This window comes from Eucalyptus grandis, chromosome 7 (genome assembly GCF_016545825.1).
Source record: "Eucalyptus grandis isolate ANBG69807.140 chromosome 7, ASM1654582v1, whole genome shotgun sequence".
NCBI classification, from domain to species: domain Eukaryota; kingdom Viridiplantae; phylum Streptophyta; class Magnoliopsida; order Myrtales; family Myrtaceae; genus Eucalyptus; species Eucalyptus grandis.
Genome location: NC_052618.1, coordinates 10,408,576 through 10,418,265, shown reverse-complemented (window position 1 = coordinate 10,418,265; position 9,690 = coordinate 10,408,576).

Here is a 9,690-nt window from a genome sequence, read left to right as displayed (position 1 = left end):
CCTCAATCCTCTGTGTGGCTAGAGCGCCCTAGGGCTTATTTTCTTCCTAATCGAGTTTTAGAGGGTAGGACTCGCTGAGACATTGTCTCATCCCGGTTGTGAGATAATATTTCAGGTCCCTAGATGGCGGATCCTCCAGAGCTTTTTGGTAGACCGGTGAGGGTCGCTGAGAGGATTTTTGACTTTGCCGATCCCGACTGAAGAGTTGGCGAATGGACCTATCTAGCTTATCTTAGGACAGCTTAGTTTTTTAGGACTGATCTTCTATAGATCTTTTGTAAATAGCCTAGTCCTATAAATGAACTGGTTTGATGTGTATAAAGGTGTGTGGTTTGAATTTGAAAATGTGATCTTGCTTTTCTATCCCAATTTAGTTTTATCTGAGAATTAATTATTCGCTTCCGCATGTGCATTAAAAAAGAATGGGTCGGCGACGTGTCCTGGGAAGTCGCTTTTATATCGACCGCAGTGGGATGTGCGCGTTTCTCGAGGTTTGGGGCGTGACACATTAGATGATGTAGTTCATCAATCACATATGAATCATGTTACAAGCGATCTCATTTGGCCATTGCCATACAAACACATTATCTGAGGTAGAGGCACAGACGCACCACCATCCCTCATCCCAACCCAATATTATCCTCTTTGGGCCCCACACTGGCGTGGACAAACCGACATCCCAGTCAGGCCACCCTTCAAGATTTTGTTCTCAGCACAACGGAAGCATATGTGAAACGCATTATCGATGTGCGTGCCATAAACAGTATGCTCATCTCATGCATGACTAGAACTAAATATGCCATGATTCTCATGCGTTTTTGCACATTAGTGTGCCACACAGCACACATCGATTAATCACACGGATCCCAGTCAATGCAACAGATAACAGTCTTCCGGCATAACCAGGCATCATCTCGCACCATCGAGCACGGCAACGTCTATATCTAGATAACATTCCATATAGGAGCATCGGCCCAGCCTCTACTGCGACCAGCATCTGTTGACTTAAGGCATTCCTGAAGGAGCATCGTCCGGCCCTAAAGGCCTATGACGGCATCTCATATCATTCATGCATTCATTCAATTTCGACCCATGATACCGTGCATTGCACTCAAATACCTCAATTAAAATGATGATCCCAGCCTATTTTCTTCATATTAGAAATGCATGGTAAAATAATCGTGTGTGAGGACACACGGTCAGATTGAACTAGAAAATTCATGTCATCTCTTTTAAAATCCCACAGTTTCATATAGTATTTAAAAATACTTTCGGCATCCAAAACCTAACACCCGGTATTTTCTAATTAAATACCAACAGTTTCCAATCACCATACTATTGCACACAACATCACCTAATTTACGCGGATGCCCATGCATTTATACATCCACTCACTTCATAAAATCAATACACATGAAATTAGACCACTTTTTATTGTCGGGTGAATAGTGCGCGTGAACAGTGTCGCCTGAACAGTAACTGGTGAACAATGCGTCATGAACAGTGAAATTCCAGAATTAAGTAACTAATAAATTAAATTCACAAGTCATTAAAAACACTAATTAAAGCAAGCAAAGCATCAAGAATCATCACCAAACTAACATCGGTCCTAATTGGCAAAAACCGGACCTTTGCACGTCTCCAAATTTAAATCTAGAAACATAATCAACTAAGCTTGCAAAATTCTCAAATTTGAATTTGTTGTAAATGACACATAAAAAAAAATTTTCATGAAGACGCCTAAACCTAAATCCTTCTAGATTCAGCCCAGTAAATCACTCAATCCAGTGCCAAAATTAGGTCCGTTCTCAGAAAGTTAGTTTTCCGAAATCAGTTTGGTTCAAGGTCTTAAACACGTTCGTTTGATTTGAAATTTTAGTATGTTAAACAATAAGAGGTGACAAAAATTTTGTGAAGAAATCATTTTAAAATTCGAACTCCAAGAGTTGATAAAAACTCATAGAATCCTAAAAGGTCACTAGTTCCAGCGAAAATTGCAGTTCTGTTCGAAAATGGCGGAGCTAATATCTCCTGCTTCTGAGTCTCTAAAAATCTTGAGAAAAATATATGTTGTATCTTGAGAGATATAAAACATTTCTTTAGAATACATCGGCTTCAGATTCGTTACTGATTTCAATCTACAAAAATTGCAAACAGTAGATGTCCATGAACCAGTTCTGAAGAACAGCCTCTGTTTTCACCCAAATCATCCTCAAATGTGTTAATCTCATGAATTAGATTAACATTAATTCATTCTAATGCTAACCTAACCATTCTAACTTATATCTAATACATACTTAAGTTAGTCTAAATCATCCTTACACCTAATCAACCTCCTAAGCAAGTTTATGCACTAATCAAAGGATTAAGAGCTAAACTCACCCAACGACAATTCCGACGACATGAGCGTGATGGCAGTGGTGAGGGCTACGCACGGTTACGTCCAAATTGTCACGGAGGCGCTCGGCAAAAGTGGGTCTCGGTGGAGGTGGTTTCTGATTTGGCATGAACGGCAGGCGAACGACTCGCGGATGGGTGGTGTAGCTCTTTGGCGGTGGATAGCGGCTTGCGGACAGTGATAGCCCATGGCCATGGCGCAAGGTGATGGCTGGCTTAGGGCAAAAACAGCAACACACGGTGCTATTTTGGAAGCAAACCAGAAAAGAAACTAAAGAAAGGAAGAGAAGAGGAAGAAGGGAGGGGGTTGTCGTGAGGAGGAAGGGGGAAAGGGGAGAGAGAAACAATAAAATAATGGGAGAAAGTTGAGGGGAAATTGTAGTAGAAGAAGTTGGCATACGTAAGGGGGTGGAAAAGTGGGAAAGAGAGGGAGAAAAAGAAGAAAGAGAGCATAAAAAGTTACCGTAATTGAGGGGGTGGAAAAGTGGGAAAGAGAGGGAAGAAAGAGAAAAGAAAAGGGAGGAAGAAGACTTTCGGCCGAAGGAGGAGGATGCATGAAGGAGAGGAGAAAGAGGCGAGAGAAAAATAATAATAATAATATTATCATTTTTCTTTTTCTTCCAATCTCCGATTTTTCATCTAATAATTTCTTTTTCCGAAATTTCGGGATGTCACACGAACGGTGGTTGAACGGCAGTCCATGGCGGCTCAAGCGGCGGAAACAGTTTGCGACGGCTCGAGTGGCTCCTTAAGATCACGGTGGAGGCGAGACGGTAGCCAGATGTGGGCGAGGCTAGCGTGCGAGCAGGCGGACAGCGATTGGGCTTCGAGGGCGCGACAGTGAGGTTACGGTGGTCCTATAGGCGGCAAATGGCATCAACGGAAGGAGGAGGAGAGGCTGATGGGTTTTGGGTTCTTGGGGGCTCAAGCAAGTGCAAATAGGGGGCGACGAAATGGAGGGAAGAAGGAGGGGGAACAAACTTGGCTTGTCATACCACTTTTGTCTCCACCTCATCCCCTTGGTCCCCTTGATCGGTCCTACCTTGCCCAGCTGGCTTGCATAGCCATTTTCAGAGTAAAAAATCCCTTTTAGAAGCCTTGAAGAGGTCCACAAGTTGGGTCCATGGGGGTGCTACGAATTTTGAATGAATTTCCCCTAAATTGGACTTCAATCCTCCCTTGAATCCACTCAATCCGGCTTCCAAAAATCCAACCATCGAGTCCTTGATAAAATTGGCATTTTTCCTCGCTAATAGATCCTACTTGCATCCCAATTTCACAATAAAAAAGCGATCCTCTAATTTTTCTAAACGAAACAAACCTAACTTGACTTTTTCACCAAAAATCCCGGTTTAAAAACTAAGTCGACGTTCTTAAAATGACTTGTGACATGACTGAACTTTCAATTTCTGAAACCGGATTCAAATTCACGGTTAATTTCAATTTGGCGTGATTTTTGCATGACCTAGGCGACCTGATAGTTTTCAGAAATTTTTAGTACAAATGACCCATGGTCAATTTTCTTCGAACTACAATAAACCTCTTCAACGCATTGGCGACTCTCGATTGTCGTGAAAATCTCGCGATTCAAATACGGACACAGGGTACCAAAACGATAGAAAATCAATCTAGTGCTGATCGACGAGAATTTTATAATTTAGTGGAATCACCCACGTTTAACCACACATCTCTATTAAACTGACCTATCTCTGATCTTTAATCAATTTTTAACTGTGCCGAAATGATCTATGCAGATGAACACGGTCGAGTAGTCGAATCCTCAAGTCTATTCCATTAAAATCCCTTAATGACTTCCCCATATCGTCTAGTTATCTTAAGAGTGATTAGCTTTGAGAACAACACTATAGGCACGTCAATGAAAACCCCAATTTATTCAATTGAAAGCGGAATGAAATTTTAGGATGTCACAACTCTTCTTCTCTTATAAAATTCCGTCCTCAAAATTTTAACAATTACAATACTTTAAGCAAAAAGGTGCGATTACAGCTATCTCATCGACTTTTCGCTCTCCCAGGTTGCTCCTTCAATGTCATGGTGTTGCTAGACCACTTTGACCAACGGGATAGTCTCACAAAATTTGTTCCTTCCAATCCACAATCTGAATCGGGCTTTCACTCTGTCTTCCACGTCTAGTTCTTCAAAATTAAGCACGTGGGTCGGGTCAGGCTCGTACTTCCTCAACATCGACACATGAACTTATTTGGTTTTTGGTATCACAAAAACCACTTAAATATAATTTTATTTAATCACTAGGGTTTGCCCTAGTAACATGGGAATGAGGAGATGGAGGGTTCAAATCCCCACCTTCTTAGAGAAATTGGGGTGAGAACGATTTAGCTTTAGGTGGGTTTCGACTCTCACGCCCGTATGGAGATAAGACAAAAGCCTTAAACTGAGAATTAGAATAGAAATAAATTAAAAATAAAAAAAATGAATTATATTAGTTGTATCTGAGTATTCTTTTACAACATTTCAAAGACTGTCTTAGCCCAAAAGAACAAGGTCGGACACCTCACACTCGCATTTTAAATTTAACATTTGTCAGCCCCACCTAATTCAGCCGGTGTCGGGACTTTTATGGATGGACACTCCGAAGGCTCATGGTCAAATTTCTAACCTTTCAAAACGTAAGAAATTATCCAAACCGGTCCTAAATTTATTATATGAATGTTGATTCAATTCTCAACTTTTCAATTTTATATGTAATCCTAATTTTTTACGCAAAATTTCAATTTAGTCCATTCAACCAATTGTCACAAAAATTAACTATCAATTGTCACAAAAATTAACTATCATAGCATATAGTCATTATCCGCTATTTTACATGATACGTTGACAATTTGTGGATCAATATGTCTATGATTTTCAGTGACAATTAGCTAGAATGACTAAATTGGAATTTTGCACAAATGTTTAGGACAATTAGCTAGAATGACTATAATAGGTTTAGGACTAAATTGGTAATTTTTCCAATAGAAACGTATCTAATAGCTAGTTGATTGTTTTCTATAAATATGGTTGCCCTTAGTTTTAAGGAGATAGGAAACTCTCATTTACTCTTTTCAGTTTTACTCCCCAACACCGATTTGGGCCAAACCTCTATAGATCAGCTAAGCGTGTCTCCATCCCTACTCTTTTATGTATATGCATGTCACGCATTTTATAATTTGTCTAACTCATATTTGTGCATAAACATTTGATAGTGACCATATTCTACATATTTGGGCTAACGATTGGTATCAGAGGGCCTGCTCGATTAATTCTTGCTTGATATTTTCTGTGTTTATTTGATTTTTTCTAGCTAAAGGTCCTGACATCACATGGTTGGCAGTTCTGTAGCCAAGGTCAATATATTGTTAGGCCATCTTTTTATTCAATCTCAAGATTACGATTTGTGGCCGTGAATTATTAAGGCTCCTCATCTATCTAGTAAGACCGAAAGTGTAACAATTGTTCCTACAAATGAAAATTGATTGAGTGCATACGACGTGGAATTAGGGGTGCACTTGATTCTTGGAAAATGAATAATTTGTAAAATATTATCCTAAAAATAATCACTTATATTGCTTACAAAAATGAATGAATAAAAAATATTTTCATCGCCCGTGAATGTGTTTAGACAAAAATTATTGTCAACAATTAAAACATTTTTCATTAACTAATTATTTTAAGTGATGCATTTGACCATTTATACGAAATTATTTCCCCAACGTTAAATTTCCACAAAACAAACACACCCTAATACAATCAACCACTAAGGCAATCAACATGTTATGTTTTACTTAAGATGATAACGAATTTAATCATATCTTGATATGTTCTATTTGTTAAAGAAATCGTTAGCTCTTGAGGCTAATTACCTCAAAGAAGACAGAGCCAAATGAAGACAGTGATAACTTATGGCTACGATAACCCGAAAATTCGAAAAAACTATTCAAAAACGAGAACTTCATGAGAGATTATGGGCGTGCCCAAGAAATTTCAATTGGAGAAACAGCACCAAATGTCACAAGAAATTAACATGATACTCGTTGCCATTAAATTACCTAAATGATCGATATGGCAACATCATTCTGGAAAATATTATGAAAAGAAAAGAACATACACGGCGTATTATAATAAGAAAGTGCATTAGTAGAATAGAACGCACGCAGTTCGATGCTGATTAGTGCATCTCCAGATCTTAACTAAGTTATTCTATTAATAGCATCACCGCTCATTTGAGCCTAAAGGGATTGACAACTTCATGAAAACAAAGGATAAGAGATTTTTATATATAATCATTGATATTCTCTCAAATACCTTACTTCTATCTCCCATGATATCACCCTTAGTTATCTTCCCCATTTAAATGGGAGAATTACAAAAAACATCTTAAATCCATTGTAACTGTATTAATTCAGTCCTAAACATTTTTTAGCAATTCAGTTATAAACCTTATATAATTATGTCAATTCAATCTATCCGGTCAATGTTAACGTAAACACCGGTCAACCAGCAAATGCTGATGTGACAACTTTTGATGATATCTTTTTGAATTTTTTATTAATTTTTATTTATTAATTTTTTCCTTTTTTTTTTTCATTTTTCTTTTCTTCTTCCTCTTTGGCTTCCTTACTACATAGTGGCTAGCGAGTCTTCGACAAGGCTCGCCAGCGTCGAAGCCTCGCCAGCCACTGGGCGAGGGTCACAAAGCCCTCACCGGTGGCCTCACCCAGATTCGAGCGAGACCAGAGCCACAAAAGCGAGGCGGCTTTGCCCAAATCTTGGCAAGACCAATTTTCGTCTAGGAAACACCAACACTCTCTGGAAGCCTTTGTGTTGTGTCAAACATTCTGACACATAGCCAACACTCCCCGACACTTGATCAACTCTCTCAATACTCTCCGACACACGAGTTCGAAATTCCAACATGCAAGTTTGGAATTTCGACACGTGATTCCAATACACACAGGGTCAATTTAAAAAAAAAAATACTTAATAAATGAGGAGTCAAAATATGAATATGTAAAAAATTAAAAATAATAAAGAGGGAAATAATAAAACCCTAGTGTTATCTTCTCTTTTGACTCTTGCTTCCCGTGGCACTAATTCATCCTCCAAGTTTGTTTTTATCTCTTCACTTCCGATAGACTCGACACAAGAGTTTAGAATGTGATTGCTTTTTTTCTTTTTTTCTTTTTACTTTTCCTCTAAGTTTATTCATTATTGGAATGGAATTGAATTTATCAAATTGAAACAATGAATAATATTAACAAATCGTGGACTAATGTTTTTAGTACAAATTCATTATAAGCTCTTTTTTTTTTATATTTATTTATTTATTTTTGAATATGAATCAAAATAATTTGATCAAAATAATCATAAAAATGATAATTTATCATGTATATATATATATATATATATATATATATATATATATATATGGTATACAGCGTATCTCAACGTATCAAAATTCTCCATTTTTTTAGAAATAATGTGTCGGCGTGTTGTGTTGTGTCGTGTTGTGTCGTGTGTCAGTGTTGATGCTGCTTTGGTTGACTTCCTAAGGTCTTGGGCGATGGTAATTTCAATTTGGTGTGGTTGGAGGAAAGAGACCCTTAGATGGGTAGATCTAGATCTATTTGCTAGGTTTTTTATTTGTAGGTTTCGTAGGTGTTTGAGATCGCGATCGTCGGGTCTTTGAAAATCGCTTCGATTTTGATGTGTGAATTTGACAGGTCCCAAAAAAAGAAAAGATGGCGAAAGAGAACCGGTGCCAAGCTCCGCACCTTTGCATGAAAAATTGTGTCTTCTTCGAGAGCCTCGTGACACAAGACCTCTACTCCAAGTGCTACCACAACCTGCAGCTCAAGGAGCAGCAGTCATCCAACGCCAAGCTCGCTTTCAACCAGACTTTGACCCCCTCTTCGTCGCCCTCCTCCTTGTCCTCCTCCTCCTCAATCCTCGAGTCATCCAACGAATCAGTTCCGTCACGAGCCACCATGGCCTCGCCAGCCACAAGCGAGGCTGCCTTTGCCCATGGCAAGGCTAGGGCAAGGCTGGCCTTGCCTAGATATGGGCAAAGCCTCCTTGCCTACTACCTTAGGTCTCACCCAAATCTGTGCGAAGCCACTGACAAAGGTTGGTGAGGACTGTGACCCTTGTCATTCGCTGGCTATTGCGGGGTAAGGAAAGAAGCCAAAGAGGAAGAAGAGAAAAATAAAATTAAAAATTCGAAAAAAAAAATAATATTATTATTATTAAAAATTGTTCACAATTGTTCCGTCAAGATTGACCGGTCAAATTTGGCCACATAGACTAAATTTGTACAATTGTAAAAGGTTTAGAATTGAATTAGACAAAAAAAATTAGGACTGAATTATAGGTTTATTTTCTTGGTAATCCTTCCACATGATAGAATTAGTTGATTTATCCCTTTTATTAGAGATGTGCTGGGAGCGTGCAACTGAAGCCAATACCTTCACTTGGGGAGATCGCCAAGAGAGAGTCCAAGTCTGAGCCTGTCAATATATCTAATTAAACTCGCATTCACTTAAAAGCTTAAATTAATGAATTATGGGCCAACTAAGATATATCAACCACTCTACAATACATCAATCTTCGATATGAGATTTTTCTAACACAACTTACATGTGTATCCTCACAAAATAATGCAATCATTTCATTGGTAAACACTTTAAGAATAACATTTTAACGGCAATGAAAGTGAATGAAACTTCCTACACCCGTATTAGTCATCGAATCAAAGCTTACATGCTCTTAAAGAATATATATAAGGTCCATAGAGATCTGCCAATCGCACTAGTAGTGTTGACCTTGTTTTCTAGGTCAACATGCAAGCCTTGGAAATACCAGGGGTAATTGGTTTCAAAATAAGCCATTTCTAGATCATGAACCTAGAATCAGCCCTATTAGAGTCGGTTTTCAATTCCCTTAGGAGCCAACTTGGAACCAAACCGGTTGGTTATAAGCCAATTTCAAGATTGAGCACAAATTGGGCCTAACTTTAAGTAATATAGTTATTGTTTTAGGAAAATATACCTTATAAACAATTTGTTGCATAATCTCTTTGAACATATATTAGAATAATATTGCATTACCCTATTTTTCTACACAATAATTTATGTTCATTTTCTATTAATTTTTTTAAGAGATATAATCGTTCGTTTTCAGGAAAATATTTTTCAATTCATTCATTTTCCATTAAACATACGAAGCTTAATAGCGACAGGCTTTTCTCCTGCCATTGAATGACACATTTTCGCAATT